This window comes from Balaenoptera borealis (assembly GCF_965194805.1).
Source record: "Balaenoptera borealis genome assembly, chromosome: 12".
Classification (NCBI taxonomy): domain Eukaryota; kingdom Metazoa; phylum Chordata; class Mammalia; order Artiodactyla; family Balaenopteridae; genus Balaenoptera; species Balaenoptera borealis.
In genome coordinates this window covers 103,773,065-103,792,879 of record NC_138869.1, presented here as the reverse complement: position 1 = coordinate 103,792,879, position 19,815 = coordinate 103,773,065, and the positions used below count along the sequence as shown (strand labels likewise).

At 44.5% G+C, this 19,815-nt stretch overlaps 1 long non-coding RNA gene across 2 annotated transcripts; it reads left to right on the top strand.

Annotated features, from left to right (window-relative positions):
* The first annotated feature begins 137 nt into the window (after positions 1-137).
* LOC309608227 lies at positions 138-18,523 on the top strand. 2 transcript variants are annotated; one of them, XR_014232748.1, is made up of 2 exons: positions 138-4,965; positions 17,387-18,523. It is a non-coding gene; the product is annotated as an uncharacterized lncRNA (long non-coding RNA). The 2 variants fall into 2 exon arrangements; XR_014232749.1 differs by having other exon boundaries at positions 138-16,704.
* Positions 18,524-19,815: the final 1,292 nt, after the last annotated feature.

The following is a 19,815-nucleotide window of genomic DNA, read 5'->3' as shown; positions in this document are numbered from 1 at the left end:
TCCCCAACTGCATCAAGGCTATAAAGACGCGCCTCCCGTGGAAAGACTGCGAGGCTTCCCCAGCTGTGAATCGTGTGAATCGGGCACCTCACAGTTCACATCTGCAGGCGCACGCCTGATTGCACGTGGTAATTGAAGGTTAGGCCCCGCCCTAGGAATCGGAAGCTAAATCAGGAGACTCATTGGGTGGCTTCCTGGGATCCTGCTTGTCCCTGATTTATCCTCAGTCTGGGAAATCCCAGGCAGTGACTGCTGGCACGGCAGGGGAAGCGCCCAGTGATTCACCTGTCATTACACTGCTCCGGCCACTACTCACCCTTCAACCAAGGTTTGCCAAATACCAAGTCATCAATTTCCCCTCAAAACCGATTCTCCCAACCAGTTACACTCAACACATGGGAATCGTCTCCCAATTACTCCCTCCTTTCCCTTATCTCCAACAATTCAAGCCAAATACCATTTCTTTCCACCATTCTCAGTGCTCATACCCTGATCAGACCTTAATCCTGGCCTGTGCAGTAGCCTTCTAACGGCCTCTTTCATTCACGAGGCTGGAAAGTTCACTTTCCCAAAGCCTGCCTTTGACCATGACAGTTTGCTGTGAACACCCTCCCCCAGCCCCCACCTACAGGGTAAAACACAGAGTCCCCAGACTGCCGCTCAAGGCCCTTAGCTATGTGATTCCACGTGCTCTGTCCCGTGAAACTCACTCACCACTGGAAGCCCAGGGATCCTCTCCAAAAATCCAGTATTAGCCAGACTCCCATCCCAATGTGCCTCCAACCTCAGACCTCCCAACTCTTCCACCAAAGCATTAGCACACATTCTTAGCGTATCAGCTACTTTCCTTATCTTAATACAAACATGGAAACACGGGAGCCCTCGCAAGTGTTAGATATTTGTCTTTCACACCTTGACTCCCTCCGAGTTGGGAAGAAAAGCTGGGCTTCCTTGCTCGCATCGCTCCTTCCACACCCTCTCTCCTCCTTCCTCCAGCAAACCACCAGCTCCCTTTCCACGGATGCCATTGAACAGGGCACCCACTGCTCTTCCGGTTCCGGTCATCCACCCACTTCTAGCATCTAACTTTTTCCGGGTCGCTCCCCACTCCCCGTTCACTGAAGATTTTGGTTCCTGTCTCACAGTATTCCTGGCCACCTCTTTCCTGTTTTCATTCTCACTCTATACTTAACACCTGGCCAGGGTCTCTCATTAGGCCTGAGAGGTGGTTGTTTCCCACTCTGTTTTCTTCAGCATCCAGGTGGATGACCCATCTCTCTGTCCCCCAGTGACTCCCTCCCCAAGGGAAACCCCAGAACTTGTCATCACCTAAATCTGCACTGTTCCCAAAATCTGCATTAGAGATATCCCACTCCGCCCAACCCCTCCGGTACTTAGAGTTCACTCACCCAGGGTCCCCTCGTTCTCCATCCCGACCCCCTTCTCACAGTCTCCTGAGAAGCCAGCCGGCCGCTTTGTTTTCCCCGCCTCCTGATTAGATCCCATAGATTCTCGTCCTATACTTAACACCTGGCCAGGCCTGAGAGGTGGTTAAGTTTCCCACTCCGTGCAATACTTCCAGACCTCTACCCCCTCCGCTCCCCTGTCCACCCTCCTTCAGTCGCCATTCCTCTCAGCTGTCAATACTTCTTGCAGAAAATTGAAGCCAAAAGCAGGAACTCCCTCATCTTTGCACCACCAAATCTACACAGTCCTGCACGGGTCCCTTTCCCTTTTTCCCTCTCGTTACAAGAAGGAAGGAAGTCTCCCCGCTCCGAGCCAAGGCCAGTCCTCCGCAGCGCTCCGCAGCCCATACATGTTGGCTGAGTGTTACCTTATAGGACAAACGAGACTTTGCAGGTGTAATTAATAAGGATCTTGAGGTGGGGAGGTTATTCTGGAATACCTAGGTTGGCCCGAAATGTAATCACAGGAGAGAGGCAGAGGGAAACTTGACCAGAGCAGAGACAGATTTGAAGACAGAGGAGTAGATGATGTGACCAGAGCAGAGACAGATTCGAAGACCCACCCCTGCTGGCTTTGAAGATGGAGGGAGCGGCAATGAACGAAGGAATCAGCTCTAGAAGCCGGAAAAAGCAAGAAACAGAGTGTCCCCTAGAGCCTCCAGAGCGACCTTTGACCCTACTGACAATTTGACTTTAGTCCAGTGACACTGATTTGGACTTCTGACCTCCAGGCTGTAAGAGGAGAAGCGTGTGTTGTTTTATGCCCCCAGGTTCATGGTAGTTTGTTAGAGCAGCCAAAAACCCGGCACCCACCCCCCTCACCTGCTCCCGCCTTGGCCCCACAGCAGTCTTCTCTTGCCTGCGTTAATTACCAACCACTCCCTCTCTGTTGCATCATTCCCACCCACGGCTAAACATACTTAAGTGTTTCCTAACTTAAAAGTAGAAAACATCCCTTGCCCTCATGACCCCCCAGCTACTATCCCAATTCCTTAGTTTTCCTTCATAGCAAAATCTTTCCAGAACTATCCACAGATCACTGTAAGTTCATTTTTCAGCCCATGCCCCCCTGGCTTCCACACCCACCATACACCAAAGTCACCAAAGATGTCCACGCTGGCAAATCCGAGGAAGCCTATGCTCTTTCATCTTACTGGGCTTCCTGGCAGCTTCCGGACAACCAGCACTGGCTGTGTCTGGATCCACATCTGGACCAACACGTCCCTGCTGCACCTCCCGCCCCATGCATCTCTCCTCAAGCCCCTCAGCCCAGCCCCAAGATGCCAGCTTCTCAGCCTCCAGCCCACTTGTCCTGTCCTCTCTCTCCACTCACTCCCTAGCTGATCTCATTCACAGGCCTGGCTAGAGACACACCTGCAAGCCGATGACACCAACATTTCTGTTACGAGCCGAGACCTTTCTCTGAGCGCTCACTGTCTATTTGATCTCACCACCAGCCTATCTTACAGGCTGAGCCCAAACCCCACACGTGGGATTCCCCGCAATCCACTTGGCCTTCGGTTTCTCCAGAGTTTCTCCAAACTTTCTTCAGAAAACGGTACTTCCCTGCTGTTGGCTCAAACCAGAAACCCAGTTTGCACACGTTGCTCCCGTTTTCCTATTGCTGGTCTCAGCCCCACTGCAGCCCCCAGGTCACATCAGTAGGCTTGTCATTTCCATTTCTGAAACACAGCTCCAGTCGACCTCCCCCTCCCCACTACCCCACGGCCCTTATCTCATCTACGGGAGTCTCCGGATCGTTAGGTTCCAGAGTCCCTCCAATCTGTCCACACAGCTTCTACAAATGAATCATACTACTCTTTCACTTAATTCCCTTCAGTGGCTTCCTTTTCTCTTAGAATAAAATCCCAACTCTTTGCTTCGGCTTTCAAGGGCCTTCAGGAAAGATGCCATCTCATCCAGTACCCCGTGCCCTCTGCTGCCCCAGATTCTAGCTGTTGGATTATTCCTAATCCCCTCCGACACTTCCTGCCTCCGCACTTGCAAGGCCCGAGCTTGGTCCCTCTCTCATCTTTTCTGGTTGACTGGCCTCGTGGTGCACTCAGGTCTCTTGACCCCAGATCACCTCCGGGGGGGGGGGACACCTCCCCGCCCACCCCGAGCATCCCTCTGGAGCCACTGCCCTCTGCTTACCGCACTCTCTCCACCACCTCCGAGTTTAGTTCCCACGTGGCCCTTTTCACAATTTGATGTCATTTTGTTGCAGATTTATGTGTTCACTTGGTTGCCTGGCCCTCTTCTCCATCAGTAAGCTTTACGGCTATATCCGTCACGTTCACCACTCTCTTCTCCCTGAAACCCACACGCCTGGCACGTAGAGCCCATCTTTCTACCTCTTTCTACCCATCTCTCTCTCCCAGGCTCCACTAAGACTAAATAATGTACTCTTTTTCCAGACCGACTTCAAGCTCCCTCTGCCTGGAATGACTCTCCTCTTCTCTGAGCCCGTCACAGGCCTGCCTTTCTTGCACGACCCAGTATCCCCGGCTGGCTGTGCTCGGTCCTTCCTCTGAATTCCCAGGCCCCGCTTGGAACATACATGCCACGTGACAGGGCAGCAGCCAGGAGCTCCCCTACTTAGATTCCCCCCTCTGAGCAGCCTGCCTTCTAGCTCAAGAAAGCCTAAGAGTGGGGAAACTGAATTTTTATAACAACGAAGAAAATACAGTTGTCTCCGGGGAGACTTTTTTCAGGGGTTAGCCCTCACCTCTACTACGCTCTCCTAATATCTGTCCTTTCTCTCTGGATCCCCGAACAGAACGGTAACTATGTGTTTGTGTAGTTTTTTGTGTAGTGTCAGGTTTCCCCTCTAGTCTCTATGGGGTGAGATGTGAACACGATGTCTGGTGCAGGCACTTAATACATGTTTGTTGAATGAATGAACGAAAGTCCCATTTGTTTTCCCTCAGATGATGGCTTCCTTGAGAAAGAATCCTCACAATCATAGCCTGGTCCCAAACAAATAAGACAACAGGCAGGGGAGTCAGTGTTACCACCATTAACAAATAGTGTTGATACACTGCCCTCTTCCTGTAAATCTGCAGCCTTCCAAGAGCTCCAGTGGGAGGAATTGCTGCTGACAGCGGAAAACTACAGTTTCTGTCTTCCACCTGCTGAGAGTGAAATGAACCCCCAATGGGTTGCCACTTTGGGAAGAGGACCCCACAGAACATTCTCTTAATATGGAAACTGAAATGCCACCATTTGAACCCCTCTAACAGGTGCATCCTGAGTTATTATTATTGGGCTACAAATGCTACTTTTAGGCAGGTACTGAAAGCACTGACATCCTCTTGTTCTAACTGTTGGTCAGAACATCCTGCAAGGTGCATCTAAAGAAGAAGAGAAACCGTAGTTTTCTCAAGGAGCTTTTGTGATGGTTCAGATGTGAGTGTTGAGGAAGAGGGCAGAGCTGAAGGATTGCTCTCAACAGAGAAAGTCCAAAGAAAAAGACTGAAGGTCCTGGGCAAAGAGTGAGGCAAGTGAAAATGAGAACGTTGGCTTTTTTTTTTTTTAATCATTCCTTTTTTAATTAAAGTATGGTTGATTTACACTGTTTCAGGTGTACAGCAAAGTGACTCAGTTTCATATATATAATGTCAGATTCTTTTCCATTTTAGGTTATTACAAGGTACTGAATATAGTTCCCTGTGCTACACAGTATGTCCTTGTTGTTTATCTATTAATATTTTACATATAGTAGTTTGTATCTGCTAGTTTGTATCTTCTAACCCCCAACTCCTAATTTATCCCTTCCCCCACCTTTCCCCTTTGGTAGCCATAGTTTGTTTTTTAAGTCTGTGAATCCGTCTCTGTTCTGTAAATAAGTTCATTTTTATCATTTTTTTTTAGATACCACATATAAGTGATATCATATGATATTTGTCTTTCTCTGTCTGACTTACTTCACTTAGTATGATCATCTCTAGGCCCATCCATGTTGCTGCAGATGGCATTATTTCATTCTTTTTTTATGGCTGAGTAGTATTCCACTGTATAAATATACCAAATCTCTATCCATTCATCTGTCGATGGACACTTAGGTTGCTTCTATTTCTTGGCTATTGTGAATGGTGCTGCAGTGAACGTTGGGGTTCATGTACCTTTTCAAGTTAGAGTTTTCATCTTTTCCGGATGTATGCCCAGGAGTGGGATTGCAGGATCCTATGGCAGCTCTATTTTTAGTTTTTTGAGGAACCTCCATACTGTTCTCCATAGTGGTTTACATTACACCAATTTACATTCCCACCAACAGTGCAGGATGGTTCCCTTCTCTCCACACCCTCTCCAGCATTTGTTATTTGTAGACTTTTTGATGATGGCCGTTCTGACTGGTGTGAGAGAACACTGGCTTTCATCAGTGAGAAGGGCTTTCAGCAGGAACACAACATGCTCTGACTTCCTCTGCACACAGCGTTGCTCTGAGAGCTGGGCTGAGGAATGGAAAGGGGGCGAGGGCGGACATACGCAGACCAGTTAGGGAGCTGTTACAACAATCCCAGCTGGAGATGCTGGTGACTCACACCAGGGTGGAGGCCGGAGGGTGATGAGAAGTAGTCAGATTCTAGATCTGTTTTGGTGTAAATGCCAGCAGGATTTTCTTGTTGAGCAGAGGAGGGCTGTGAGAGAAAGACGGGAGTGGTGGATGACTGAGATTTTTAGACAAAGCAACTGGGAGGGTTGAGGTGTCATTCACTTCAATGGGAAACAGGATTGGGAGGAAAAAGTCACTCAACAGTGAACATATTGCATTGGAGAAGTCAGCAGATACATAGGCTAGGCAGCTGGATATGCAGGTTCAGGGGAGAGATGGGGCCAGAGATAAAATTGAGAGTCATCAGCATGTAAGATGGTACTTACAGCCCTGAGATGGGATTAGTCACCATGGGAGCGAGTATAGAGAAGAGCAGAGGGTCTGAGAGCAGGCTGAGCCCTGTGGCACCTCACTGTTAAGAAGAGCAGCCAATGAGGAGGAACAGGAAAAAGAGACAGACAAGGAGCAGCCGGGAAGGCAGGAGGACAGCCTGCTAACTGTTGGCCTGAAGGCCAGGAGCAAAGAGGAGGGAGCGAGCAGCTGCTTCGTATCTGCTGACTTGTCTTGGTTTGCCCTGGACCATCCCAGCTGATACTGCTGGACTGGGTTTAATCATTGCTACAACCCTATTCACTCTCAAATGTGCCCCAGTTCGGATGACAAGTGACAGGTCCTCCTACTGATAGGTCAGGTGTGATGAGAATGCACGCTTACCCCTGGATTTGGCAGTGTGTACGTCACCGGGGGCCTTGAGCGTGGTAGTCTGGGTGGAGAGGTGGCAGCAAAGTCTGGTTGGAGTGGCTTCGAGGGGTCGGGAAGGGAGGAAACGGGGACAATGGGTGCAAACAGCACGTTCAAAAACTTCTCTTGTAAAGAAAAGGAAAGGCACACACGGTAGCTGGAGGGGAGAATGCGGCCAAGAGGGTTTTGATTTTTTTAACCTGAAAGAAGAATCAGCCTGTTTCTAAGCTGATGGGGATGATCCAGAAAAGAAGGCAACATTGATGCTGTAGGAGAGAGAAGGGAGAATTTGGGGGGCAGTGTCCCTGAGTGAGTGTGGGGGGATGTTACTAGGTGCACAGGAGGAGAGGTTGGCTGGCCCAAGGAGTACGAACCGTTGTCTGTAAGAAGAGAAGGGCTGCACAGGGGGTGAACACTGATCTGGAGAGGTGCGTGGGCGTGCTTGGTGGTGAGAGCTTGTATCTGTTCTCTTTTTTTTTTTTTGGAGAGAATTAAATTTTATTTTATTTTTCTATACAGCAGGTTCTTATTAGTTATCCATTTTATACATATTAGTGTCTACATGTCAATCCTAGTCTCCCAATGCATCCCACCACCACTGCCTTGTATCTGTTCTCTTCTGGTGGCTTCCATTTTGTCACCGTAATGGGAGCCAGTATCGTGAGCTGAGGCTGAAGATGGAGGAAGAAGTACTGGAGTTTGGAGAGGGAAGAGGAAGTCTGAGGTCTAGAAAAGCATGGGAGAGTGACGGACCAGCGCGGTTTGGCATGACTGCCTGCTGGCCTGGGCACCCACCTGAGGCCAATGGGACACACCTGGGCTTCCTCCAGGTACGTTCCCCTGTGCGGGGCAGCCACAGAGCAGACGAGGAGTTGGGTTTCGCCAAGGGAGGGAGCAAAGAAATGAGGCAGCAGAGTGAGAGCGTATGTAGGGGAGAAATGACAGTACTTGACTATGGAATTGAAGCAGGCTAAATTAATCAAACAGTTATCCTACGAAGTTGTAATAGTCATGTCTACCTCTAATGCACAAGTCCGTTACATCTTTGATAAGTTGATAGGTTCCAGTAGGTCACGTGTCAGTTTATCGGCAAGTCATATTCCACGCCTCCTAGCTCAGGCCACCACCGCTTCCTGCCTGGATTGTCTTTCTAGTATCTTGGCTATTATGACCAGTTCCATGTATTCCCATCCAAACCATGTGCAACTACTTTTGCCAAGATCATCTTGAGATAACAGGTTTAGTATGTCACTTCTTTGCCCCCAAGAAAGAACAGCTCTATTATTTCTTATTACATCGAATCACAAATCCCCTGCACAGCTTTCATAGCTCCCTCTGCTTTCGCAAACTTGTTTCTTATACTGTGTAACTCTGCTCCAGAAAGGCTGGTTTCCTGATTGCCCCGGCCAGATGTTGCTCATCCTATGCTTTCCGAATGAAATGCTCTCTCTGCTTTTCAAAATTCTACCGCTATATACACTACACTGTGATAGTGGTAGGTACAAGAAAGGAGTGGGATTGGTGTAGGACTGGAGTGAGCTCTGTGTGTGAATACATATATACATAAGTATGTGGGTGTATATATATATAATATTTTTCATCTGAATTTTTTTTCAGTAAGCACGTTATTTAAAAAGTTATATCACTTTTATACTCTGTAATTGAAAAAAACTTTACATTTAATTTTAATGAATGAAATTATTGCAATTTGACAATAGGTATTTTAAATTTAAATAAGTACATGTATACCCCTTGACCCAGCAACAGGTTGAGGGCCTTATCTTTGGAAGATAACTTCACAAGTTAACTGCAGCATTGTTTACAATAGAAAACTATCGGAAACAACCCAATATCCCTTAGGAGAGGACTGGGTTTTAAAAAATGGTATATTCAGACCATTTACAATATGCACGGCAGTTGCATTTTAGCGGTGAATGGTGCAGCCTCTGCATCGGACTGCTTAAGTTTGAATTTCAGTTCTCGCCCTTCTGGCTATGTGATTTTGGATAAGTTAAATGTCTGTGCTTAAGTTTCTTCATCCGTTCAATGCGGACTATAATAATATCTACCTTATAGATTTGTTGAAAGAAAGTGACGAGTTATTACTTGTAAAGCATTTCAAACCATGCCTGATTCCACCTCAGACGGGGAAAGCAGGAAGAAGTATTGCCTCACTCTAACAATGGGGAAAAAAATCCAGAAAAATGGCAACATTTTAACTTGCATGAACTTATCAGAGAGCTGAGGACACAGCACAAAAAAAAGTATCCTTAAATGCAAGGAAAGTCAGGCCCCTCCAAGGAAAAATGGGACACAAGTACTGACTCATCTACGGCAGAGCACAGGAGGAAGAGATGCTGGGACCATACACATGAGTAAGAAGAATTCAGCTAGATTTTAAAATGGGTTGCATAGGGCCAAGTGTGGGCTAGCAGTAGAGTACAGAACCCCTGAGAGCACAGACACAGAGGGAGTTTGCACTCACATTCAGGGTCTTTTACAGGGACCTCCACTGAATGCTCACAAGAAAGATCGGGAGCAAAGCAGGAGACCAAGAGAAACTCCTTTGTGTAGACCTTGAAAATGGGAGTGGCTGCTTTTATAGGAAAGGCACAAAACTCTGATTGGACCCTACTCCCCTATTAAAAAACAAAAAAAAGTTTTAGTTTGCTGGGACACTGGTAAGCTGGGGCGGCTGGGGAAAAGTTAAAAAAAAAAAAAAAAGGAAAAAGAAAAAAAAGGAACATCCTTTACCCCTGGAGAAGGAGCAGGAAACAATTCTTGGTTCGGGACTGAAAAGAAGTCTCCTATATCCAGGGCAGAAGCAGGAACTACCTCAGACAAGACTCACCACAGATACAAGGCAGTTTGGCTATCATGGGAAAAGGAGCGGGATTGCTGTGAAAGCCCCACCCCTAAGACCCAGGCAGAGAGGATCAGCCTAAGATTGAAGCTGGACCAGGACAACCTTCCCTATCCCCACCACAGGGCTAGCAAGCACCAAGTGATAGGCAAGAACGGTCTACTTCTGGAAAGGGGGCAGGAGCATGAAGACAGACCTCCCCCTCTTTGGCACAGGTACACAGGGAAGACTGGAGGTTGAGGGTAGAGCAGGAACATTGAGAAAGACCCTCTGGAACCCCAGCCCCTAAGCACAAGCTTATGCTAGAGGAATTGAAGCCAGTTTTCATGGAAGGGAACCATAACAACCAGAAAACTCAAACCCACTTCAACTCCTTAACGTATTTACTCAACACCCACACTGAAGGTCTAACCGAAGAGGCATGCCCACTTACATGTGTAAATACTATTTACCTCAGTGCCGATTGGTCTATACATGATGTCTAACGTTCAATCAAATATTAAAGACATACACACAAAACAAAATTTTTAAAAAAAGCAAAACCAAAGTCAAGAGACAAAGCAATCAACACAACCAGATTCAGAGGTAACCCGTGTATTGGAGCTATCAGACAAGGAATTTAAAATAACTATAATTCATATGTTAGACACTTAGGGGAAAAAAGCATATGACATGCATAAAGAGATGGGAAACTTCAGCAGAGGAGTGGGAGCGAGAAGAGAAAGTTAAATGGAAATATTAGGGGAAAGAAAACTGTGGTACTGTAGATGAAAAATGCCTTCAACAGGCTCTTCAGCAGACTTGAGAGCTGAGAAAAGAATCAGTAAACTTGAAAATAGGTTAATAGAAATTACCCAAACTGAAACACACACAAAAAAAAGAGTGAAAAATAAAACATAACAGAGCTTTGAGAGCTGGAAAAAGAAGTAACAATGGGTAATTAGTTCCCCATTGAGAGAGATAACTATGCAGAAAAAAATATTTTAAATGAAATTTTCAAAATGAATGAAATACATCAAACCACAGATCCAGAGAAACCTAAGCATGAAAATATGAAACAAACAAACAAATAACAACTACAAATACACCTAGACATATCATATTTAATGGGCAGTTTTAAAAACTACATGCATCGTATTGTCCCATTTGTAAAAACCAAATGGATTTGTTTCCTGGAAAAATGATCATCAGAACATTTATAATGATTATTTGTGTATAATGGGAGCTCAGGAGAGTTTTTGTGCCCGCTCTGTACTTTATATTTTCTTTGATTTGAAGATAAGTAATAAAGCTATTTTCACTGACAGAAATCTGCCTACTTTTTTGAATAGGGGAGTTTATCCCATTTACATTTATTTTCACAAAGAATATGTTCTGATTTTTTTTCTTTTACATTATGTAAATTTTTGCCCTCTGTTTGTTTAAAGCTAGTTTATAGTTTGGGTATCATTTGTCTTTAACATATTTGAAAAAAAAAGTATATATATATATACACACACACACACACACACACACACATACATATACATACTTGTTTACCAATTCCAAGGATAAAACATCCCAAAGGTTAAGAATTTTATTAAATGTTGCTGAACCATATGATGCAATAGGCTTTTTATTTTCTGTCACCTATTCTCCTTCCCTATTTATACTAGATTTTAGACATTTATTTTCAGGTTATTATTTTATGTTACATAAATGTATATGTAGACTTTCGATATACACTCATTAAGATTTGATTCTATGGTACTTAATTTAAATGTTCACTGTGGTCCTCAACTGTTATTCACTGTTGGGGGAGGGGGTGCAGTTTACATTTTGATTAATTACTTGGTTTACTAGAGCAGTACTTCTCAAACTTTAACGTGCATATAACTTACATGGAGGTCTTGTTAAAATGCAGATTCTGATTCAGTAGGTCTGACGTGGGGCCTGAGGAGAGCGTCTGCTGCCCAGCAGGGTCCCAGATGATACGACGCTGCTGACTGTGAGCCACACTTTGAGTAGCAAAGGGGCTGCACGTGGACTGCAGGTTTATGAGCCCTTGAATCTCTGAAAATGTGTTCTTCTGTTCTTGACAGGTGACAGACAGAGTGGCGACATAAGGAATTTTGGGTCACAAAGTTTCTCCCTCAGAACTCTAGACATTGACTGCGTCATTGATTTTAGCATCTATATTATTAAAAAAAAATCCTGAGACCAGTTTGTATTTCTTTTTTCTGTTTCTTCCTCCTTTCTTTCTTTCTCTTTCTTTTTCTTTTTCTTTCTTTCTTTCTTTCTTTCTCTCTCTCTTTCTTTCTCTTCCTTCCTTTTTCTTTTCTTTCTTTTTTCTTTTTTTGGTATATAATCTTCTCTCATGGCATTAATAGGGTTCTTTACTTTTACATAAATTTCAGAACTTTCACCGGGGTATGTTAAGTGTTTGAATCTCTTCATTTTGCCTAGTACCCAGTGGGCCATTTTAATTGGGAGATTTCAGTCTTTAGGAAGTTTTATATATGTTTAAATATTGTTTTTATTCCATCTGTTCTTGGTATCATCTTCAGAAATACAGTTTTCCGCATATTGGATCTCCACGTATGACCATGAAATCCCCCCAGTTTTTTCCTCTCTTTGTTTTGCATTATATATACATATATTTTTTCTAGCTTGTCTTCTGTATTTACTGAAATAATTTTTGGCAGGGTTGAGTCTGCTCTTTACTGCTTCTAATGCGTTTTGAAACACTGATGTTATCTGCTTAGTTTTAAATCATTTCTTCACACCTCATTTATTTCCCTTTAAGTGCTGCTTACATCTCAACATTATCTTCCACTGTCATGTCATTTTACAGTTCATCTAATTTTATGCAGAGCATTTTTTAATATTATTGAGAGTAAAGAGCAGATGGTATCTGAAATTCATTGGGGTTTTTTGCCACAAATATTTTCCAGAAATGTACACTTTCTCTGAATCTTCCTGGTAGGATTTCATGATAAAGAATCTTTTCATAGACACCACATTGGTTTTATTCTGGCTTACTGACTGTTGCTAATCCAGCGATCCAGTCTGAGGGTAGCAAAGAGCATCTGAGCCACACGCTCTGCGGATGATGGAGTCTGGTCTCTGTAATTCCTCCTCATCTATAGAGAAGCCACTTCGCCTGGCCCCAGGCTTATGGCTGGAACTCCCATGAAAATCTGCCTCTTCAGGCCAATTTTTCTAAACAGCTGTTACTGTGTCAGCAAAGGTTGGCCACCATGCTGGGATGCTGCCAGCAGCCTCTTGTTCAAGGAAGTGGTCCTTTTCCCCTGGGGTCTCCAGCCCAATTTCACCAGGCTGCTTATCACTACAATTACAATCACCTTTGCACTTTGGGAAACTTCCTCTCCAGAGCAGGGAACCACAGCTCTCCACTAATGACAGCAGGCTAGATCTCTGAGTCCTGCACTGACACCGTCACTGGGGAAGCCCCACAGTCCACACACCCACGGCCTTCACAGGGCGCTTTCCAGGTTAGTCTCACAGCCCCCCCTCCTCTCCAGAGCTCAGCCCTCCAAGCCCAGTGACTCCTGGGGGCCAGCACTTTACCCACTTACTCCCCAGAAGGCCATGCCATACCTTCAGGAGGGGTTTATTTCTGCCATTTTGATGATTTGATTCCTTAGCTTTCTGTGTAAATGGACGCTTTCCCCAATTATATACTTCTTAGATTATTTCTTTAGGAACTGGTGGCGGATGAGTGTTTAGAAATAAATTGTATCCAAAAGCCAAGCCTCTTTACCTGAAAGTCCCTCTTGTAGTCCATTCAGGCTGCTGTGACAGAGTACCAGAGCCTGGGTGGCTTAGAAACAAGAGAAATTTATTTCTCCCAGTTCTGGAGGCTGGTAAGTTCAAAATCAAGATGTCAGTAGATTTGGTGTCTGGTGAGGAGTGCCTGCTTCCTGGTTCATAGACAGCTGTCTTTTCCATGTGTTCTCACATGGCAGAAGGGGGAAGGGAGCTCTCTGGGGTCTCTTTTATAAGGGCACTAATCCCATTCATGAGGGCTCCACCCTCATGACCTAATCAGAACCCAAAGGCCTCACCTGATAGCAGCATCGCATTGGGAGTTAGGCTCTCAACAAATGAAATTTGGGGAGATATGAATACTCAGTCTATAGCAACCTGGGACTTTTTTTTTTAATGAGAGCATAATTATTTTAGGTGTAGCGATTATAGCAGGGCTTTCTTCCCCTTCTTTTGCTTTTAAACAACATGGTTTTCCTAAAAAGCACTTTCTAAACTTGAAAAATTATGACTTTCATTCCCTTTTGCATCATAGATAAATAGACTGTAAATTAGACACTGCCTTCATGATTAAAGAGAATCTATTCATGAATTTGTTTCCTTTGAATTGAGAAGTTCAAGTGAAAGTTAATGCCCTCACTGTCCAATGAGAGATTCCTCAGCCTTTATTGTATTTTATTTTATGAAAAGCTGATTTAGAAATATTGTAACATTTATTATATGTATGCCAATTCAGAGTGAATTAGCACCCATCTGTGAAAAAAGAACAAAACCTCTCAGTGCTGGTGCATTCAAATGTCTAAAGAATTAGCATCAGTTTATTCCTCTTCAAAGAATGATGCCTCATTCAGTATATCTATTTCATTTAATAAGCAGGTCCAAATTTCCTTTGTTTGACTCAAAATTTCTGACACTTAAGGCAATGAAATTAATTTTAAAGTTGTTGATAAAAACTTGTGTTAACAAGTACATTTTCATCTACTTCTTTGTAAATTTTTAGTAAAATTATATCTCCATAGAAATAAAAATCTCCTTTTAAAGATCTTTAGTCCAAATTTAATTTCTTCTAGATATGTTATTATCTTCTATTTTTTTATTCTTTTTTTTAAATCCTTGTGTGTAAAGAAGACCAAAGTTTAAGACACTTTAATAACTGATTCCATTAAGGCAACAAAATCAGGTCTTCAGTCTCCATGCTTACAAGTAATGGGAGAACCGTGAACCTTTTGACCAACACCAAAAACTAGGTTTTGAATATCTAGTATTTAGTCATTTGTGCCTTCTTGCTCAACTTTACTAAACATGGAAGAATCTACAGCCCCACACACGTAGCAGACGTAATATAAAATAAACCAAATGTAATTCGTGATGGGCAAACCCCAGTGATGTAACTGTAACTTTTCTGCTCCATTAAAACTCCCTTTGCATTTTTCATGAACATAGTGGTGCTATTCCTGTTCTTCCAGCCAAAGCCCAACACCCACAGCAGTATCCTCCCTTTCCTATCAAGGAAGACACCGGGCACGTTGGGGGCGTTGTCCTGCTACGTGCAGTTGGGCAGCTCCCGTCACCAGGGTAGCTGCTCACATCTGTCATGGAGCCTGGAATTTCTGAGTTACGGGGCTGTCTGCCAAAGACTTCCTGGCAAAGTGTTTTTTCTGCAAAACAGACACAATAGCAAGGGACTCATATGGATTTTTAAGAAATGCCCTACACCCTTCTTGTTTTGGAAGAAGTGAAGGAAGAAATCCACTCTTTCCTTAGAAGAGAGTGTTTCCAAAGCAGCTCTAAATTTGGTCCCTGTATAAGACAATAGCTGTTTTTTTAAATGCAAACAAAAAGGCCTAGTGACAGGACTTGACACTAGAGCTCTAAAGCTAAGTCCAAATGGGAGGTCCTTGAGGCGTCCTTCCTAGTCACACCACTGCCGTCCCGTCCTGTCCGGCCAGTAAGCGTGCCTGGGTTTAGCTGGTGAGAGACACAGACTCTCAGGTGCTGTTTGTTATCTATGGGCTGAATCTGCCCCCTCTGCTTCATATGTCAAAGTTCTAATCCCCAGTACCTTGGAATGTGATTGTATTTAAGTTAATGAGAACTTTAAAGAGGTAATTAAGTTAAATGAGGTCATATGGATTGGCCTTGATCTAATATAATTGGCATCCTTATAAGATGAAGAGATTAGGACAGATGCACACAGAGGACAGACCATGTGAGGACACAGGGAGAAGACAACCATCTGCAAACCAGGGAGAGACGCCTCAGAAGACACCAACACTGCTGGCACCTTGATCTTGGACTTCCAGCCTCCAGAACTACGAGAAAACAAACTTCTGCTGTTTAAGCCCCCCCAGTCTGTGGTCCTTTGTTGTGGCGGCCTGAGCAAAGTCAAACACCATCCAAGTCTTCCCTTCACTGGGTGAGACTGAGTCTTAGAATATCCTTCTGTTTCGGAAGGAGACCTGCATCCTGGGAACAGTGACAGCTGCCTAGATGGCTTCTGCCCCTTGGGACACAGCTCCTTTTCTGATTTTCCTCTCTGTGCTTCTTAACACAGCAAAATATGAGACCAATGAGAGGTAAACCAAGCAAAGTCACTAAGAAAGCTCCAGCCACGGTGCCAGCTGTCTGGGAAGGGTGACAGCCTGCACCCCCCGCTGCTCACAGCCCACTCCATCTGTGACTACACAGGCACGTCCCAGGGTTCTCAGGAGGAGCCCTTTTCCCACAAAGTATTGTTAATAGGGAAGAACAAATCTGACTCCATACTGGATCTGTTTCTTTTACTTTGACATTTGTATTCTATTGCTTTTGCTACAAGTTAATCACTAAAGGGATGTTGTCTACAACTTAAAATATACATAGTGGCCCATCTCCTGGAACCCTCCCAGGCTCAGGCCTCCCATGCCTGAGCATTACGCTAGAATACCTTCGCTTAGCTCTCAGCAAACAGCCTGACCAGGTCCACCTGTGAGTGGTTGCAGGAAAGAAGAAATTGCCACATACCCTCCGGCGTCTGGCCGGAGCCAGGACGTATCTGCAACAATTTACCACCTTTTTTACTTTACTTCCTCGCTTCCCCGCTCTTTGTTATTTAAAAGAAACTACCATCAAACCTGGGCAAGGTGGTTCTTTGGAACACTAGTCCGCCATCGTCTCAGTCTGCTGGCTTCTGAATAAAGTCGCCATTCCTGGCCCCCAAAACTCGTGTCTCGATGTACTGGCCTGTCGTGCAGCGAGCAGTCTGAGCTTGGACTCGGTAACAGTATGGGTGAAGCCGCTGCTTCCATGTGACCACGGAGCAGGCGTTGTCGGTGAGTTAGACAGCTTTTGCCATCAGTGGAATAAAGGACGTGAACCTGCCTTTGGTTCACATTTCAATTCACATTCAGCCATTTCTAATCCTCTCCCATCCATCAACGTAACAGCTGGTCAGCTGAAGCTTATTTCCAACACCAGGAACTTCTTTTGCTTTGCACAGCTAGGTGACAATATCCGATCCCTGCACATTTGTTCTACTTATCCGGTGACATGTCTCTAGATTTGGGATCACTCGTTGTAAAGGGTACTCAGCTTTTCAGATTTCAATAGCAGCACAGTAAATGTTGTCTCCAGAATATGCAGTCATCAGTGATCCCCCCTTATGGTTACCACCTGGTGATAACCCGGTGGGGTAAGTGGCCCCCATTTTGTGGTCTAAGCATGAATTTGCATAGCGGGTAGGCGGTTTCTACTGGGCTGCTGAGGACCACTTCTCCCCAACTCGCAGTGGAACCCTCGCCTGCATGCAGGGGCAAGACCCGTGATGCGAACACCATCAGCTGGGCCCGGCCACTGCACCCAGGTCTGATCTCTCTGGCCTTCTGAGCTCCTGACTACCTGTTGCAGCCATCTCTCTTACATTACATTTTCGATGTTACTTTAAAAAGGCAAATGAATTCATCTGTGCCTTGAGGATTTACCAAGCTCCCAGTAAAATATGTTTTGTTTTCACAGCTGTGCTCCCACGCTTCGATGATGCCATTTCAAGGGAGATAGACTGATGTAATGCTGGTGACAGCACAATTGTCATCCTGCTAAAGAGAAGAGTATTGTGATCTCCATGGAAAAGGAAAGTGAAGCTTTCATCTGCAGGCTCGGATCCCATTAACTGCAATAATCTCAACCTTTGAGCAGGCTGGGAGTGGAAATTACTACAAGCTGCTGAATACAAATGACATCATCTTGCCACCCACAAATCTTAGGAGTTTGACAGCCCAGAAGGTGGCATACGCTCGAAGGAAGACAACTCCAATGAAGTTGACAGGTTCTGTGGATTTGAGAGGAAACATTTTCATAACAGTTATTCTCTTCTCCATGTTCTTTTTTGGTTTTGCAACTGTCAGTACCATGAAATTAGGACCAGGACAACAAGCCATGAGCTTCCCCCAGAGCCATGATCAACGCTCCCTCTGCGAGGAGTTACGAGTTTTAGAGTACATGTGCGATTGTGCGTTAGTCCTTCTGCTATCCCGCTAATCACAGGGACTTTTCAGTGAGGCTGCCAGAACTCAAACATGCCACGTATAGACCAAAGTTGTCAAAGGTCAGAAAGAGGGTGCTTCCTGCCTGCGAATTCTGCAGGTGCTCCCCTGTGTTTGACGGAATGCTGGACACATTTTTCTATGCTCAAATTCTCTTCCATTAAAGGACACACACCTTCTTTACATGTGATTCTGGAAATGCTCTTCTATCCATATTATGGAGCTGTACATGCTGTAATCATAAAAGTGGAAAGAAATCAAAAAGGTACAATTTCAAAGGAACAAATGGCACCAGAACCATAAGGCACCTGGACACAAATGAGGCTTTGGGGGAAAAAAAAATTCCTCTGCTCCCATTTGTTCACTTTCAGGGCTTGGTCTCGTGCATTTAGGATTTAGTGGTAAAAATGATTTTAATTATGTTTTAATCCAACTTATTCTAAAAATTGTTTTGAAAGCTCTTTGGATTTCAAACAATAAAACAGAACAATGAAGGGTTGTGGACCTATATTCAAAGAGAAAAGCAAATAACTTACCTATATTCAAGGAGAAGTTACAAATAACTTCTTTTACATTAAATTTCCTTAACTAATAAAATATTCCTTCACTATCCACTACTTTTTTGCGTGGCTTTACAACCAATGTGTTTTAATATCAACCACCAAAGGGGGAAAAGAAATGGGGCTTTAACATTACCGTTTCAGGTAACGAATTTGGGAACACCAGATCTGGGTGAGACAGCCTGCATGCAACAGCGCCCCCTCTGGTTCGGAAGACTCTTCACTACTGCTTGCCCTAATTCTAAAGGGGTGGTAGCCCTTAAAGCGCATCTCAGAACGCTGGGGAATACTTTGGGAATGCTGATTCCGTAGGGCCTCTTAGATCTCACAGAAAGGTGTCAACAACACAATGTGTTACTTAGAAAGAAAAAGGAATGAAAATGTCAGGACCTAAGACAGTTCTCTCTCAACCTCCCCCAGGCAGTCTGGACCCCTCCTTCCCCACCCCCACACCCCCCCCCCCCCCCGCCACCCCCCACCCCCACCCCCGCAGGGTTCCCGGACCCTCACCCATCTCTGCTCTCTGACTATAGTCCCGTTACAGCATTGATTTCAATGTAATTTGCATTAAATTTAAGTGGAAATGCATTCCCCACTATAATTCAAATTCCTTGGGGGCAGCAATCACTTCTTGTTAATCTTGATATTCTCCTCGAAGTACCAATTCAATAAGTGTCTGCTGTATTGAATGATGCCCTCAGGAAAGTTACCAGACCCGAGGTCCTTGCATTTATCCTGACTAAATCTCTAGAAAGAGCCACTAGAGTATTTGTTTTATTTATGAGTTTAATATGCACATTCAGGTACGCCATTCCTCATATGAAACCTCTGGGGTCAAGATATATCAGAATTTTTCAGATTGTCAAAACTTAAAATGGTTCTTGACAAGGGATTAATTTCCAAACTATACAAACCGCTCAATATCGAAAAAACAAACAACCCAATCAAAAAATGGGCAGAAGACCTAAACAGACATTTCTCCAAAGAAGACATACAGATGGCCAACAGGCACATGAAAAAATGCTAAACATCGCTAATTACTAGAGAAATGCAAATCGAAACTACAATGAGGTATCACCTCACACCAGTCAGAATGGCCATCATGAAGAAGGCTACAAATAATAAATGCTGGAGAAGGTGTGGAGAAAAGGGAACCCTCCTACAGCGTTGGTGAGAATGTAAATTGGTACAGCCACTGTGGAGAACAGTATGGAGGTTCCTTAAAGAACTAAAAATAGAGCTACCATGTGATCCCACTGCAATCCCACTCCTGGGCAATCCCACTCCTGGGCATGCATCTGGAGAAAACCATAATTTGAAAAGATACATGCACCCCAATGTT